This window comes from Apodemus sylvaticus, chromosome X (genome assembly GCF_947179515.1).
Source record: "Apodemus sylvaticus chromosome X, mApoSyl1.1, whole genome shotgun sequence".
NCBI lineage: Eukaryota > Metazoa > Chordata > Mammalia > Rodentia > Muridae > Apodemus > Apodemus sylvaticus.
The window spans coordinates 148,329,425-148,347,047 of NC_067495.1; the positions used below are offsets into that span (position 1 = coordinate 148,329,425).

General features: G+C 39.6%; 1 pseudogene; it reads right to left on the bottom strand.

Annotated features, from left to right (window-relative positions):
• Positions 1-14,784: 14,784 nt before the first annotated feature.
• On the bottom strand, positions 14,785-16,346 carry LOC127674734 (F-box-like/WD repeat-containing protein TBL1XR1; annotated as a pseudogene).
• Positions 16,347-17,623: the final 1,277 nt, after the last annotated feature.

The following is a 17,623-nucleotide window of genomic DNA, read 5'->3' on the forward strand; positions in this document are numbered from 1 at the left end:
CTGTATTCTATATCCAGCATTTTCAAAATAAGAAAAAGATATAAAGTATGTAAATTATATGTTAATAAATCTGAGTTAAAATGTGATTCATTGGGCTGATTGAAAAGAATTGTTTAATCTTTGTAGCTGAGAAAGAAATAGTTTTATAGAATCCAGATACTGCTTTTAGTTTTCTTCCAAGGTAGGCAAAGCTATTTATTTTGATTCCAAGAGCTATTACCTGAACACAGTGACTAGTCTTGATGACTGCTGTCAAATATAAAATGAAAAACTAGTACAGAATGATTATCTTAGTGAGAAATGAGCACATGGATGAATCAGTCACCCAAAGTCCATGCCCTTATAGGTATACATGGGCCCTTAGAAAATAGAATGTTCCTTGAATTTGTGTGTGTGTGTGTGTATGTGTGTGTGTGTGTGTGTGTGTGTGTGTGTGTGTGTGAGAGAGAGAGAGAGAGAGAGAGAGAGAGAGAGAGAGAGAGACAGACAGACAGACAGACAGACAGAGACAGAGAGAGGAAGTGGGAAATATGTGTGCAAGATTATTTTTAATTGAGTATTATGCAATGACAGCCACACAACCTTTTCTTGCCATGTCTAAGTAATTTGATTCTGCTTGCTTTTGTGAGCTTTGTTTAGATAGCAGCTACAGAGTTGCCTTTTCTAAGATCAGACCTTTAGATTTCATCTTTGTACTTGCTGAAATAAGTCATTGTCATTTTGTACAGTTAAGCTTGAGGATTCTCTCCCTAGTGCATAATTAGCTAGCCACAGATTTTGACAGACACACAGACACACAGACAGACACACAGACACACATACACACACACACACACACAGAGAGACAAACACACCAAAGCACAGCACTAAATGATACATTTATTGCCATTCAGTCTCTAAACTTATCTGCCCTGCAAGAACACACCCTTCCTCCTCTGTACCTTTCCCCTTCTAGTTATTCCTGTTAAAATTCATCCATTCTTATTTTAAATGTTCTAGATAAGATCAGGGCCTTGTACATGCTAAGCAGGTTGTCTGCCACTGAACCAACTTCTCAGGCCCAATTCTCCCATTCTTTAAGAGCAAGTTCCATATTTCTCGGTGAGGCCATATTGAGAATTGGCTCTGAAACATTCCCTCCTTCCCTTCACTGATCTTCAATAATGTGAATACAGATAAAATGTAATCTAGTGCAATGTTTATTTACATATTCTTTCTTTTAGTATGTAAGTGATATGAGGAGAAGTACTGGGCTCAAGTCATCACTGTTCCTGCCTGCCCGGTCCCCTGTCACCACTCTCAACTTTGAATCTCATGTTAGGGTCTATTGTAGTGACCTTGTTAGAATAAGCAATCAGAAAATGTTTGCCTACAGAGAAATTCAGAACTCAGGACAACAAATGAAATTTTGCTGTCTATGTTAGCCCATGGGAAATTAGTCAGGTTTGAATGTATGCCACATGGCATCCAAGCATGAAATATTGTTTGTAAGTGTTTAGAACTTTAATATATAAAGCTCAGCTATAATTCAGACTTTAGGACTCTATAGATTTCTTCCTTTTCCATATCATATACAAATAAAAACAATTTCAGCAAACAAAAACGATGTCTTCTTGAATTGGAGAATCTTGTGGATTCTTATTGTTTAAAGCAAACTTCAAAGCAGAAGGGAACTGATCAGTATGTAATCCAAAGAGTTCATTTGATTACAGGTGAGACATACAACTCCCTGTGTAAAAGGCAACAACAGCCTGCATTGTCAATTATAGGAAAAAACCCCATAAATCTAGAAGTTGAATTCAAACCTTATTTGATTTGAAGCCTGAATTATTTGCTGCTGAGACTTATATAAAATTAGGCATCTCTGCTCAAACACTAAATCAAGCTTAGCAGGAAGAGATGTTGCAAATGAACAATGTTCGCTAAAATGATGTTCTTTAATATTTTCATTAAAACTGAAATTCAGCTGGGATTTTTTTTGCAGACATTGATGGCTTTATAAATTTTTATGAGACAAGTCCAGGATACGCATATACTTAGTAAGAGAGTAATGGATGCAGCATGGCTTATGAAGGTGTGAGTAGGTACCCGGAAAGGTCTGGGTTTTAATTCCATCTCTGTTACTGCCTTGGTCATGTGCCTTCTTGGTGACCCTGACTTTTCATATTTAGACATAACTGACTTGAATTTTTATTTTTCCTCAATGAACCAAAGATACTTAAGTTGCAGTTCTCTCTGTTTTGTGTTCTTATTCAATATTCAGCATATTCTCAATTGCAACCTTATGTTTTAAAATACTGACAAACCTAAAAGATTTCATGGAAATAATATAAAATTTTAAATGTCTGCTGTTTTCCTTCATAGATGCATTAACTTTCACATTACTCCAGTGAGCCAATATTAAAGTTAAACAAAGTGTCAACTTTCTCCGACTCTTCATTTGCTTCTATTATCATACATAAAAGCATCAGAAGCATTTTGTAAAGAGAATATCCTTTCTGTCTTCATTCCTCCTCTAGTACCTTGAATCTATGGATTAATACTTGTCTCTGCTGCAGACGCAGCATTCAGTCATGCTGCAGATAATTCAGGCTAGGCAGACAGTACAACTGAGCTACAGGTTAAGAGTTCCTTCGATGAGTTAAATTATGGCTCAAAAATATGCTTTGCCCAGGGGATCTGGAACCCTCTTCTGACCTCCACGAGTATAAGCATACAGACAAAAACACCCATCAACATTTTTTAAAAGTGGAAGTCAGTGTACCAGTACAATGAGTTATTAGCTCACTGCTTGTCTCTATCCACATGTGTTCTTCCATTCTCAAGATGCATGTGTGGGCCAAACACATCCAGTTCTGGAGGTACTTTGGTGGCAACCTGACTTTAGGAGGAGAAACAACCTCTACTGGCATGTTCTTAGACACCAAGAACATACACATCCTTGTGATCATGTCTATCATGACCATCATGCCAGTGGGCATCCTTCTTGCTTTGACACAGTATGCAGATGCAGACCATAACACACAATGACACAATCTGGCTGTCTGAGAAGGAGATGATGTATTACATACACAAGCACAGGCAGTAACCACTAGAGAAGGTGCTTCAAGGATGCACTAGGAAGGAGGAAAGGCTTTCCTTATGGCTGCATCAACCACCCTTCCTTCCTTCCTTCCTTCCTTCCTTCCTTCCTTCCTTCCTTCCTTCCTTCCTTCCTTCCTTCCTTCCCTTCCTCCCTTCTTTTCCCACCCTCTTTCCCTTCCCCTTCCATTTTTCTTTTCTTTTTTTTATTGATATATTTTTATTTACATTTCAAATGATTTCCCCTTTTCTGGGTCCCCACTCCCTGCAAGTCCCATAAGCCCTCTTCCCTCCCCCTGTTCTTCCATCCACCCCTTCCTGCTTCCCTGTCCTGGAATTCCACTATACTCTTGCACTGAGTCTTTCCAGAACCAGGGGCCACTCCTCCATTCTTTTTGGACATCATTTAATTTGTGGATTATGTCTTGGGTATTCAAAGTTTCTAGGTTAATATCCACTTATCTGTGAGTGCATACCATGATTGATCTTTTGAGTCTGGGTTACCTCACTTAGTATGATGTTCGCCAGCCCCATCCATTTGTCTAAGAATTTCATGAATTCATTGTTTCTAATGGCTGAATAGTACTCCATTGTGTAGATATACCACATTTTTTGTATCCATTCTTCTGTTGAGGGATACCTGGGTTCTTTCCAGCTTCTGGATATTATAAATAGGGCTGCTATGAACATAGTGGAGCATGCGTCCTTACTGCATGCTGAAGAATCCTCTGGATATATGCCCAGGAGTGGTATAACCGGGTCCTCAGGAAGTGTCATGCCCAGTTTTCTGAGGAAGCACCAGACTGATTTCCAAAGTGGTTGCACCATCTTGCAATCCCACCAGCAGTGGAGGAGTGTTCCTCTTTCTCCACTTCGTTGCCAACACCTGCTGTCTCCTGAGTTTTTGACCTTAGCCATTCTGACTGGTGTGAGGTAAAATCTCAGGGTTGTTTTGATTTGCATTTCCCTAATGATTAATGACGTTGGACATTTCTTTTTTTTCTTTTTTTAATATATTTATTTTCTATATTCTTTGTTTACATTCCAAATGATTTCCCCTTTCCCGGATCCCCCCTCCCTATATGTCCCATAAACCTTCTTCTCCATCCATTCACCAATCACCTCCCTCCTTTTTCTCTGTCCTTATATTCCCTTCCCATGCTAGATCAATCATTTCCAGGATCAGGACCCTCTCTATACTTCTTCATGGGAGTCATTTGTTATGCAATTTGTGCCTTGGGTATTCAGGGCTTCTGGGCTAATTAATATCCACTTATCAGAGATTGCATTCCATGTGTATTCTTTTGTGATTGGGTTATCTCACTTAGGATGATATTTTCCAGATCAAACCATTTGCCTAAAAATTTTGTGAATTCATTGTTTCTAATTGCTGAGTAGTATTCTATTGTGTAAATATACCACTTTATCTGTATCCATTCCTCCTTTGAGGGGCATCTGGGTTCTTTCCAGCATCTGGCTATTTTAAATAAGGCTGCTATGAACATAATGGACCATGTGTCTTTATTGCATGCTGGGGAGTCCTTTGGGTATATGTCCAGGAGAGGTATAGCAGGGTCCTCTGGAAGTCTCATGTCCAGTTTTCTGAGGAACCTCCAGACTGATTTCCACAGTGGTTGTACCATCTTACAGCCCCACCAGCAGTGGAGGAGTGTTCCTCTTTCTCCACATCCTCGCCAACACCTGCTGTCTCCTGAGTTTTTGACCTTAGCCATTCTGACTGGTGTAAGGTGAAATGTCAGGGTTGTTTTGATTTGCATTTCCCTAATGACTAATGATGTTGAGCACTTCTTAAGGTACCTCTCGGCCATCCTAATTTCTTCAGGTGAAAATTCTTGGTTAAGATCTCTACCCCATTTTTAATAGGGTTATTTGGTTCCCTGGGGTCTAACTTCTTGAGTTCTTTGTATATATTGGATATTAGCCCTCTATCAGATGTGGGGTTGCTGAATAACCTTTCCCAATTTGATGGTTGCGGTTTTGTCCTTTTAACAGTGTCCTTTGCCTTACAGAAACTTTGTAATTTTATGAGGTCCCATTTGTCAATTCTTGATCTTAGAGCATAAGCTATTGGTGATCTGTTCAGGAACTTTCCCCCTGTGCCCATGTCCTCAAGGTCTTCCCCAGTTTCTTTTCTATTAGTTTCAGTGTGTCTGGTTTTACATGGAGGTCCTTGATCCACTTGGAGTGAAGTTTAGTACATTGAGATAAGAATGGATCAATTCGCATTCTTCTACATGCTGACCTCCAATTGATCCAGCACCATTTGTTGAAAAGGCTATCATTTTTCCACTGGATGTTTTTGGCTCCTTTGTCGAAGATCAAGTGACCATAGGTGTGTGGATTCATTTCTGGATCTTCAATTCTATTCCATTGGTCCACTTGTCTGTCACTGTGCCAATACCATGCAGTTTTTAACACTATTGCTCTGTAGTATTGCTTGAAGTCAGGGATACTGATTCCCCCACAATTTCTTTTGTTGTTGAGAATAGTTTTAGCTATCCTGGGTTTCTTGTTATTCCAGATGAATTTGAGAATTGCTCTCTGTGAAGAACTGAGTTGGGATTTTGATGGGGATTGCATTGAATCTGTAGATCGCTTTTGGCAAGATGGCCATTTAAACTATATTAATCCTACCAATCCACGAGCATAAAAGATTTTTCCATTTTCTGAGGTCTTCCTCGATTTCCTTCTTCAGAGACCTGAAGTTCTTGTCATATAGATCTTTCTCTTGTTTGGTTAGAGTCACACCAAGATACTTTATATTGTTTGTGGCTATTTTGAAGGGTGTTGTTTCCCTAACTTCTTTCTAAGCCTTTGAGCATAGGAAGGCAACTGATTTGCTTGAGTTGATTTTATAATCAGCCACTTTGCTGAAGTTGTTTATCAGCTGTAGGAGTTCTCTGGTGGAGGTTTTCAGGTCACTTAAGTAGACTATCATGTTATCGGCAAATAGTGATAATTTGACTTCTTCCTTTCCAATTTGTATCCTCTTGACCTCCTTATGTTGTCTAATTGCTCTAGCTAGAACTTCAGGTACTATATTGAAAAGATATGGAGAGAGAGGACAGCCTTGTCTAGTCCCTGATTTTAGTGGGATTACTTCATGTTTCTCTCCATTTAGTTTGATGTTGGCTACCGGTTTGCTGTATATTGCTTTAAAGGTGTTTAGGTATGGGCCTTGAATTCCTGTTCTTTCCAATACTTTTAGCATGAAAGGATGCTGGATTTTGTCAAATGCTTTTTCTACATCTAATGAGATGATCATATGTTTTTTTTCTTTGAGTTTGTTTATGTAGTGGATAGCATTGATGGATTTCCTTATATTGAACCATCCCTGCATCCCTGGGATGAAGCCTACTTGATCATGGTGGATAATCGTTTTGCTGTGTTCTTGGATTCAGTTGGCAAGAATTTTATTAAGTATTTTTGCATCAATATTCATAAGAGAAATTGGCCTGAAGTTCTCTTTCTTTGTTGGATCTTTGTGTGGTTTTGGTATCAGCGTAATTGTGGCTTCATAGAACGAGTTTGGTAGAGTTCCTTCTGTTTCTATTTTGTGGAATAGTTTGAAGAGTATTGGTGTTAGGGCTTCTATGAAGGTCTGATAGAACTCTGCACTGAAGCCATCTGGTCCCGTGCTTTTTTTGGTTGGGAGACTTTCTATGACCCTTTTTATTTCTTCAGGGGTTTTGGGACTATTTAGTTGATCTATTTGATCCTGATTTAGTTTTGGTGTCGGATATCTGTCTAGGAAACTGTCCATTTCCTCCAGAATCTCCAGTTGTGTTGAGTATAGGCTTTTGTAGTAGGATCTAATGATTTTTTGAATTTCCTCAGTCTCTGTTGTTATATCTCCCTTTTCATTTCTAAGTTTGTTAATCTGGATACTGTCTCTGTTCCCTTTGGTTAGTCTGGCTAAGGGTTTATCTATCTTGTTGATTTTCTTAAAGAACCAGCTCCTGGTTTTGTTGATTCTTTGTATGGTTCTCTTTGTTTCTACTTGATTGTTTTCGGCCCTGAGTTTGATGATTTCCTGCCTTCTACTCCTCTTGGGTGAACTAGCTTCTTTTTCTTCCAGGGCTTTCAGGTGTGTCATTAAGCTGGTAGTGTATGCTCTCTCCATTTTCTTTTTGGAGGCACTCAGGGCTATGAGTTTTCCTCTTAGCACTGCTTTCATTGTGTCCCATAGATTTGGGTACGTTGTGTCTTCATTTTTATTGTGTTCTAAAAAGTCTTTAATTTCTTTATTTCTTCCTTGACCAAGGTATCATTGAGTAGAATATTGTTCAGTTTCCACATGTATGTGGGTTTTCTGTTGTTTTAGTTGCTATTGAAGACCACTTTTACTCCATAGTGATCTGATAGGAGGCATGGGATTAGTTCAATCTTCTTATATTTGTTGAGGTCTGTCTTGTGACCAATTATATGGTCGATTTTGGAGAAGGTACCATGAGGTGCTGAGAAAAAGGTATATTCTTCTGTTTTAGGATAGAATGTTCTATATATATCTGTTAAATCTAATTGGTCCAAAGCTTCAATTAGTTTCATTGTGTCCCTGTTCAGTTTCTGTTTTCCTGATCGGTCCATTGAGGAAAGTGCAGTGTTGAAGTCACCCACAATTATTGTGTTAGGTACAATGTGTGCTTTGAGCTTTAGTAAAGTTTCTTTTATGAATAAGGGAGCAAAGATGTTCAGGATTGAGAGTTCTTCTTGTTGTATTTTTCCTTTGACCAGCAAGAAGTGTCCCTCAGAGTCTCTTTTGATGACTTTGGGTTGAAAGTCAATTTTATCTGATATTAAAATGGCTACTCCAGCTTGTTTCCTGAGACCATTTGCTTGTAAAATTGTCTTCCAGCCTTTTACTCTAAGGTAGTGTTTGTCTTTGACCCTGAGGTGTGTTTCCTGTAAGCAGCAAAGTGTAGGGTCCTGTTTACTTATCCATTCAGTTAGTCTGTCTTTTTATTGGGGCATTGAGTCCATTGATGTTAAGAGATATTAAGGAATAGTGATTGTTACTTCCTGTCATTTTTGACGTTATTTTTTAAATTTGATTGGTTAACTTCTTTTGGGTTTGATGAAAGGTTACTATCTTGCTTTTTCCAGGGTGAAGTTTCCCTCCTTGTATTGGTGTTTTCCTCCTATTATCCTTTGTAGGGCTGGGTTTGTAGATAGATATTGGGTAAACTTGGTTTTGTCGTGAAATATCTTAGTTTCTCCATCTACGGTGATTGAGAGTTTTGTTGGATATAGTAGTTTTGGTTGGCATTTGTGTTCTCTTAGAGTCTGCATGAGATCTGCCCAGGATCTTCTAGCTTTCATAGTCTCAGATGAAAAGTCTGCTGTGATTCTGATACGTCTTCCTTTATATGTTACTTGGCCTTTTTCTCTTACTGTCTTTAATATTCTTTCTTTGTTTAGTACATTTGTTGTTTTGATTATTATGTGACAGGAAGTATATCTGTACTGGTCCAATGTGTTTGGAGTTCTGTAGGCTTCTTGTATATTCATGGGCATCTCTCTCTTTAGGTTGGGGAAGTTTTCTTCCATAATTTTATTGAAAATATTTGCTGGTCCTTTAAGTTGTATGCCTATAATCCTTAGTTTTGGTCTTCTCATTGTGTCCTGGATTTCCTGGATATTTTGGGTTACAAGCTTTTTGCATTTTGCATTTTCTTTAACTGTTGAGTCCATGGTTTCTATGGTATCTTCAGCATCTGAGATTCTTTCTTCTATCTTTTGTATTATGTTGTTGATATTTGCATCTATGTCCCCTGATTTCTTCCCAAGGCTTTCTATCTCCAAAGTTGTCTCCCTTTGAGTTTTCTTAGTTGTTTCTACTTCTGATTTTAGATCCTGGATGGTTTTGCGTAGCTCCTTCACTTGCTTGTTTGTGCTTTCTTGTAATTCTTTGATTTTTGTGTTTCCTCTTTCATGACCTCAGCCTGTTGACCAAAGTTCTCTTGTATTTCTTTAAGTGTTTTTTGTGTTTCCTCCTTATTGGCTTTTGTATTCTCCTGGATTTCTTTCAATGATTTTTGTCTTTCCCTTGTAAGGGCTTCTAACTTTTGATCCATTTTCTCCTGAATTTCTTTAAGTATGTCCTTCATGTGTTCCTGTACCAGCATCATGACCAGTGATTTTAAATCCAAATCTTGTTTTACTGGTGTGATGGGGTATCCAGGACATGCTGTTAAAGGAGAATTGGGTTCAGATGTTGCCATATTGCCTTGATTTCTGTTAGTGAAGTTCCCGCATTTGCCTTTTGCCATCTAGTTCTCACTGGTGTTAGTTGGTCTTGTCAGTGCTGGACTCACCAGTGCAAGCTGCCCCTTCCCAGGTGGCCTCTGGTGCACAGCTTACCTCCTGCACTGCCTGGAGACAGGGTGCTGTTGCCCAGGCTGTTCAGATCCCGAAGCAGACACCTGAAGGCTCCTGCTGGGGCCTGCTGGATACACCAGAGCACACTGACTCTTCCCAGCCGGCCTCCCAGAAGTCCCTCTTGCCTCTTGCAGGACCCAGAGATGTGGTGTTGCTGCCCATGCTGATCTGGATCCGGAAGCAGAGAGATCTGAGGGCTCCCGCCTGAGGCCTCAGGACTGGAACCTAAGCTCAGTGCCACCAGAGCAAGCTGTGAGCTCTCCCAGACTGCCTCTGGGTGCACACCAGGTCTCCTGCACTTCCTGGAGACCGAGTGCTGTGGCCTAGGCTGTTCAGATCCCAAAGCAGACACCTGGAGGCTCCTGCTGGGGCCTGCTGGATTCACCAGAGCACACTGACTTCTCCCTGCTGGCTGCCCGGGATGTTGAACATCTCTTAAGGTGTTTCTTGGCTCTCCGTAGTTCTTCATGTGAAAATTCTTTGTTTAGCTCCGTACCCCATTTTTTAATGGTGTTACTTGGTTCTCTGGGTTCTACCTTCTTGAGTTCTTTGTATATATTAGATATTAGCCCTCTGTTGGATTTAGAGTTGGTGAAGATCCTTTCCCAATCTGTTGGTTGATGTTTTGTCGTTTTGACAGTGTCCTTTGCCTTACAGAAACTTTGTAGTATTATGAGGTCCCATTTGTCAATTCTTGATCTTAGAGTGTAAGCTATTCAGTTCTATTCAGGAACTTTTCCCCTTTGTAACCCCATTTTCCTGGAACTGGCTAAGTAGCACAGTTTGGCTTCTGCCTCCCAAGTGCTGGAATTAAAGGTGTTTACCACCACACCCAGCCAAGGGGTTCATTCTTTGTTGAAACTGTATGATTCTCACAGCATCATCAAAAATCCACAGACCAGCAAGCAGGTCTAGAATCTGGATGACTATAGGAATGCAAGATAATTATAGTCCCATTTCACTTTTTAAAGATAAGACTGGCTGTATTAGTCAGGGTTCTTAATTCCATGAAGCTGAATATGTTTACTTTTTCCTATCTATGTGTACTTCACACATTTTCCTCTTGTTCCTTTCCCCCATCCAACTCCTTCTGTACCCCTGACTTTCAATTTTATGACCTCTTCTTTAATTCTTTTATTAGTTTTACATGTATGTATATATACATTATATGCATGATATATATCATCCTTCAACTCTTCATATGTTTGAGCATAGATTCTTTATTTATTATGTATTTATTTTATTAAAATATTTTCTCATATAATATATCTATATCACTGTTTCTCCTTCCTCGACTCCTCCCAGTTCTTCCCTACCTCCCCTTTCATCCAGATCCACCCCCTTTCTGTCTTTTATTAGAAAACAAACAGGCTTCTATGGGATACTAAAATAAATAAGGTAAAATAAAATAAAACAAAACAAAGCAACTTTGAATAGGACAAACCAGAAGGGAAAGAGCCCAAGAAAAAGCACAAGAAGCAGATATGGACACAGAGACACACTTGTTTGCACACTCAGGAATCCCATTAAAAACACATAAGGGGAAGCCATTTATATATATATATGATAGATTTTAACAAAAGAAAAAAAAACCTGCTGATCCTCCTGCCACTACCTGCCAAGTACTGGGATTAAAAGTTTTCACCAACATCCCAATCCTGCATTTTGCTTGTTGCCTCTACCAAACCGTTGGAATTTATTACTCCCACATTTTGTCTTTCTAGATGGCATTATATATATATATATATATATATATATATATATATATATATATATATTAAATTTATAAAATAAATTTATAGTAAATTTATTCACATACTAGAGTGTATCTTAAGTTGACAAAAAGTCACTCTTCATTCATGAAACAACGTTCCTTAGAGAAAACAGAAAAGTACCCATTAGTCCAGAAGCTCTGAATAGCCAAGACACAATTAACATATCAAATGATTCCCAAGAAGAAGGAAGGAGCAGGCCCTGGTCCTGGAAAGGTTTGATGCAATATTGTAGGGGATTGCCAGGACAGAGAAATGGGAGGGGATTGATTGGGAAATGGGTAGAGGGAAGAGGGCTTATGGGAGTTATGGGGAGGGGGGAACTGGGAAAGGGAAAATCATTTGTAATGTAAACAAAACTCAGGAGACAGCAGGTGCTGGCAAGGATGTGGAGAAAGAGGAACACTCCTCCACTGCTGGTGGGATTGCAAGCTGGTACACCCACTCTGGGAGTCAAGTCTGGCAGTTCCTCTGAAAACTGGGCACCTCACTTCCAGAGGATCCTGCTATACCACTCCTGGGCATATACCCAGAGGATTCCCCAGCATGTAATAAGGATACATGCTCCACTGTGTTCATAGCAGCCCTATTTATAACAGCCAGAAGCTGGAAAGAACCCAGGTATCCCTCAACAGAAGAGTGGATGCAAAAAATGTGGTATATCTACACAATGGAGTACTATTCAGTCATTAGAAACAAAGAATTCATGAAATTCTTAGGCAAATGGATGGAGCAGGAGAACATCATACTAAGTGAGGTAACCCAGACTCAAAATATCAATCATGTTATGTACTCACTGATAAGTAGATATTAGCCTAGAAACTTGGAATACCCAAGACATAATCCACATATCAAATGATGCCCAAGAAGAAGGAAGGAGTGGCCCCCTGTCCTGGAAAAGCTCAGTGTAGCAGTGTTGGGGAATACCAGGACATGGATGTGGGAATGGGTGGATTGGGGAACAGGGGGAGGGAAATAGGTTTATGGGACTTTCGGGAGCGGGGACCCAGGAAAGGGAAACTCACTTGAAATGTAACTAAAGAATATATCGGATTAAAAAACAATAAAATAAAAAAATAAAAATAATAATTAAAAAAAACTTATCCACAATGGCTGGAGATATAGCTTAGCTAGTAGATTGCTTGTCTGGTGTGTTCAAAGTTCAAGATCTAACCCCTAAATATTAAGAAGTAAGTAAATATAAAGTATCACCAGGGCTGGGACAGTAGCTCACTTGGTAGAGTAGATTTCTAGTGTGCACAAGGACCTAGTTTCTATCTGCAGCACACCACAAACTAGACGTAGGGGCATACATCTGTGATCCTAGCAGTGTTGAGGCAAAGGCAAGAGAACGAAAAGTTCAAGGTTTGAGACTGGCTTGGAATACATGAGATCCAGTCTCAAAACAGAAATTACCAACAAAATGATAGCAAACAGAATCCTTCTCAAAACAAGAATCAAAGAGCATTAGCAAGTGAGTTTTTGCTCAGGGATGTGTTCACACATTCATAAATTCATGCATAAAGAGGAGGTTTATTTCTAGACTTGTAATAAAGAAAATATTGCAATAAATAGTCACTCAAAACATTTGTGCTTCAGTGCATGTGAAAGTTATATTTTGTACCATAGTCTATTAAGCATACAAAAGCATTATACCTAAAATGTACATACTTTAATTAAATCATACAGAAGAACCAGAGGTAGGAAGTTGCAACATTCTAAGAACTGTTTTTGTGAAAGACTTGTCTGTAGCATGCAAAACTGCTTTGTACCATTTCACCCTCAGTAGACTAGATTTCTTCTTCTTCTTCTTCTTCTTCTTCTTCTTCTTCTTCTTCTTCTTCTTCTTCTTCTTCTTCTTCTTCTTCTTCTTCTTCTTCTTCTTCTTCTTCTTCTCCTCCTTATCCAAAAATATTTTAATCTCTTAAGAAACAAAGCCAGAAGCTGGAAAGAACCCAGGTATCCCTCAACAGAAGAGTGGATGCAAAAAATGTGGTATATCTACACAATGGAGTACTATTCAGTCATTAGAAACAAAGAATTCATGAAATTCTTAGGCAAATGGATGGAGCTAGAGAATATCATACTAAGTGAGGTAACCCAGACTCAAAAGGTGAATCATGGTATGCACTCACTAATAAGTGGATATTAACCTAGAAAACTGGAATACCCAAAACATAATCCACACATCAAATGAGGTACAAGAAGAAAGGAGGAGTGACCCCTGGTTCTGGAAAGACTCAGTGAAACAGTATTCAGCAAAACCAGAACGGGGAAGTGGGAAGGGGTGGGTGGGAGGACAGGGGAAGAGAAGAGGGCTTGCGGGACTTTCGGGGAGTGGGGGGGCTAGAAGAGGGGAAATCATTTGAAATGTAAATAAATTATATCGAATAAAAAAAAAAAAAGATAATAAAGTATGTCAAATAGCTTTATAAAAAAAAAAAAAAAAAAAAAAACAAAGTAAAACAGTCAAATGGTAAAATAAAAAGTAAAAATATAAAAAAAGACCCAAACTATGTTGCTCCTTCTCACAATAGTGCACATTTTAACCGTGATTTAGTCATGGTCACAAAACATCAGAAGATTTTTTAAAGTCTCTTCTTTGTGGTATTAAAAAAAATGTTGTGCCCTTCTAGTCTATAATTGGCAGAAATACATCCCCAAAAGAAACTATTTTATTTAAGCCAGTTCTCTTTCTCTCTCACTCACTCTCTCACTCACTCTCTCACTCACTCTCTCACTCTCTCACTCACTCACTCACTCACTCACTCACTCACTCACTCACAGAAGAAAGAACTAAAACAAACCCAAAACAAAGATAACGTAACACCCTTTGCTGATGTGTCTCAGAGAATGACATGACAGAAGTCATGGAGTTTCCTATTGTTCCAATTCCCTCCATAATATGCACCTATTGAATATATGCTCTGGGAGCCATCAAATATACCAAACATCTACCTCTTCCCAAGAATGCAGTAAAATATTTTTAAGAATTTTTGTTGTTGTTTAAAAGGTGAGGGGAAAAAAGCAAGAAATTGCCTCACTGCCGTACTACATGCATCCACCATCTAAACCAAAACAAACCTGGCCAACTACTGCCTCAAGCTTTTGTTAAGTCCATGTTCTCTGTACATACAAACTGTGCACTACTGAAGGGGAAAAAAAGAACATAACCCATGGTGTCTGCTGATCAAAGGGGAGAAACAAAGCTGTCATTAATATTCAAAACTGGGGCATGTGTGGTTTGCTCTTATAATGCATACTCCTGCTCTTCTGCTTTTCACATCCAAACTTCTAAACGCTACTTAGCGCCACAGCAGGTTAGATCCCAGCACTTGTTGAGCAGAATTCACAAGCTGGGATGAGACTGACATCTTCAGGGTACAGCTGTGTTCATATATACTGCTCATGTGTGGTTTGGCTATAGTGGACTGGACATAGTTTAAGTGGGATGAGAGCAGTATATGGGTCAGGGGTAGTCTCGTGGCTATGTACACATTCATAGTCAGCCCATGGCTTCCCACTAGTAATGCTATTTCTGAAGGTCTAAGACACAAATGAACCATCCAAAGCACTGGCTCCAACTTTGTTTCCACAAAACTTCAAAAATCCCACCTGTTCCCCTGTAATTGTGAACTAAAGCACCTGTCTGTGTGTTCCAGATGTGTACATAGTTGTCAAAAGAACCACTTGCCAGATACCTGCCATCAGGACTAAAAGCCACACTATACAAGGGCTCTTGATGTGTTGTCAAATTATGGATACAAATCACCCAGTCTATGTCCCATAACCTAACTGTAGAAGCAAAGGATGCACTTGCTAGCATAAGGTTAGCATTTGGATTATTTTTCCCTGGTCCTGTTGGACTCCATTTAATAGTATAAATTTTTTTATTATGTGCTTGCAAATCATGGATACAGTTATCTTGCTTCATTCAACGTCATGTCATCTGAACAGGAGGCTAGGAGATTGCCAGTTGAGTCTCATTTGATAGCATTTACTTCATTTGTGTGTCCTTGGAATGTTTTGATAGGTCTGTCTCATCCTAATTTTCAGACATGAATGCACATATCTGTAGTACAAGATGCAAAGGTATTGTTGCTCTGCCAGTCAACGTCCAGTGCTGGGGCTAGAAAGGAAAGGAAACTGCTGCTTGACTTTACCAGTATGTGCATCCCAAATGATGGTGGTCTTATCTACACCAGCACTTAGGATGAAATTTCCTTTCTTAATCCATTTTAATGCAAATATAGAACCTTTATGCTGCTCCAAAGTGCTGGCAAGACTTCTATCTTTAGTCCATATTCTGACAAATCCATCATATGACCCAGTTGCTAGAAGTGTACCTTCACTATTCCAATCTAAAGAGGTGACATCCTTGTTACTGGAAACGTCTTGCCCTCCTTCCTGTATGCAGTGTCTGAGCATCAGCTGCATGGGGCCATTTGTGCTGTTCTCACTGAGGTTCCATATTCTTGCCATGGAGTCTCCAGACCCTGGTGCAAGGATATCACTAACAGGCACAGATGATGAAAACTTCAGATTCATGGCCCCGAAGCACAACTGCTTTATTGGAAGGGATTTCTACATCCCTATCTACTTCCATCATGTCAGTGTGATTATTTGTGATGGTGTGTGTTCCATTCTCCTCCCTGTTTGCAATTTTCTCTCCATTTTTGCAGATCCTTTCTGGTTAGTGACTGCAGTGGCTACATGCTGCTGTGCAAGCTTGTCTCTGTAGGCTTGTTGTCTTGTTTGAACCACATCAGGCATAGCAGCATCTATCAAGACAGAGACTCGATGGGTCGACCATCAAACAAGGTGCCATCCTCATTTATGCTAACTTCTGCCTCTACATACTGCAGGCCTTTCTGGATAATAGAGATGAGTGCAGTGGGTGGGACGAGGACACCATTTATGTTGGACTGACTTATATGGCTCTCTATACCAAAGGTATATAGAATAAGAAAATCCTGACTCTTGCAAGTACCTATATACCAAGAAGTTGACCTCATCACTACTTATACTCATCTTTATTCCCACTTAAACCATGAGGTCACAACACAGGACATAACCCATTGGCAGTGCATTGATGTGAGGACATACAACTGGATATCCAACCACCAATCGCAAGTTGCTGAGGCTGCTTGGCAATGCTGTCTCCTCCAGGACATGCGGCGCTCCCCTCTTGGCTGCTGTTGGCACCATGAGGTGCCCTGGGGTGCAGGCGCTGACAGCAGGGCAGTGGGTCCAGCCAATAGACTAGCTTTCAAAATGGGACTCAAGAGCATACTTGCAGTCATAGCGTCCCAGAGAGATGAAGGCAGAAAGATTAGTTTGTGGCCATTCAGAGAGTTTGAGGTCATGAGATGATGCTTTAAAAATCAAATCAAAACAAAATGTGAAATCAGTAAAGTAGGTGTATGTAGGTGGATATGTCTACAAGTCCCAGCTATTAGAAACATGAGAAGGAAAGATCACTAGAGCCAGGTGTTCAAGGGCAGCTTGAACTATATAGCAGGCTCATATCTCAAAAACCAAAAGGAAAATTAAATTTGTAAGAATTCTGTTATTCTTCCCTATTTCATACAACAGAGTGTTGTATGTGGATATGCCAGAGTGGTGATGTGGATGCCATTCTCTTGTTCTTCCTTTATTACCATGCTATTAAAGTAGGACCATTTTTTTCTGTCATGGCATTGAGTTTTGCAATAGAGAAACAAAAGGTACCACACTTGGAAGTAGGAAACTCACGTCTCAAATTTCACCTCCATGTGAGAATTTAGGGTTATTTATAAAAAAGATTTATTTTATGTATAAGAGTGTTCTCTCTTCATATATACCTGGGTACCAGAAGTGAGCATCCAGTCCCATTATAGATGGTAGTGACCTACTATGTGGTTGCTGGGAATTGAACTCCAGACCTCTGGAAGAACAGCCAGTGCTCTTATCTGCTGAACCAGTTAAGCTAGCACCAACTTAGGGCTATTGAGACAAAGTAATGCAAGCATTTTGGAGGTTGAGGCAAGGTGTCAAGAGTTAGAGGCCAGCCTGGACAAACATATGTCTGCAAAATTTAAGTAGCTATGTGTAGTCTACCAGTGACTCCCAGTCAACAAAGGTACCTCGAATTGGGATCTGGGATTTAAAGAAGAGGGACAAGAGAAGGATGGAGCCAAAACAAACTTCAGATCAAGGCTCAACTTTATTGCAAAGCAGCAGGCTTATAAAGGTAAAAGCCCAACTCCTAAATGTTACTGATGACATAAATCACCTTATGCTGGCAGCCAATGGCATAGGTTTCTATTTCTCAACATGGTTCTCTCTTTTCAGGCCAAAAGCAGAACTCCTAACTCCCATGAGGAAATTCT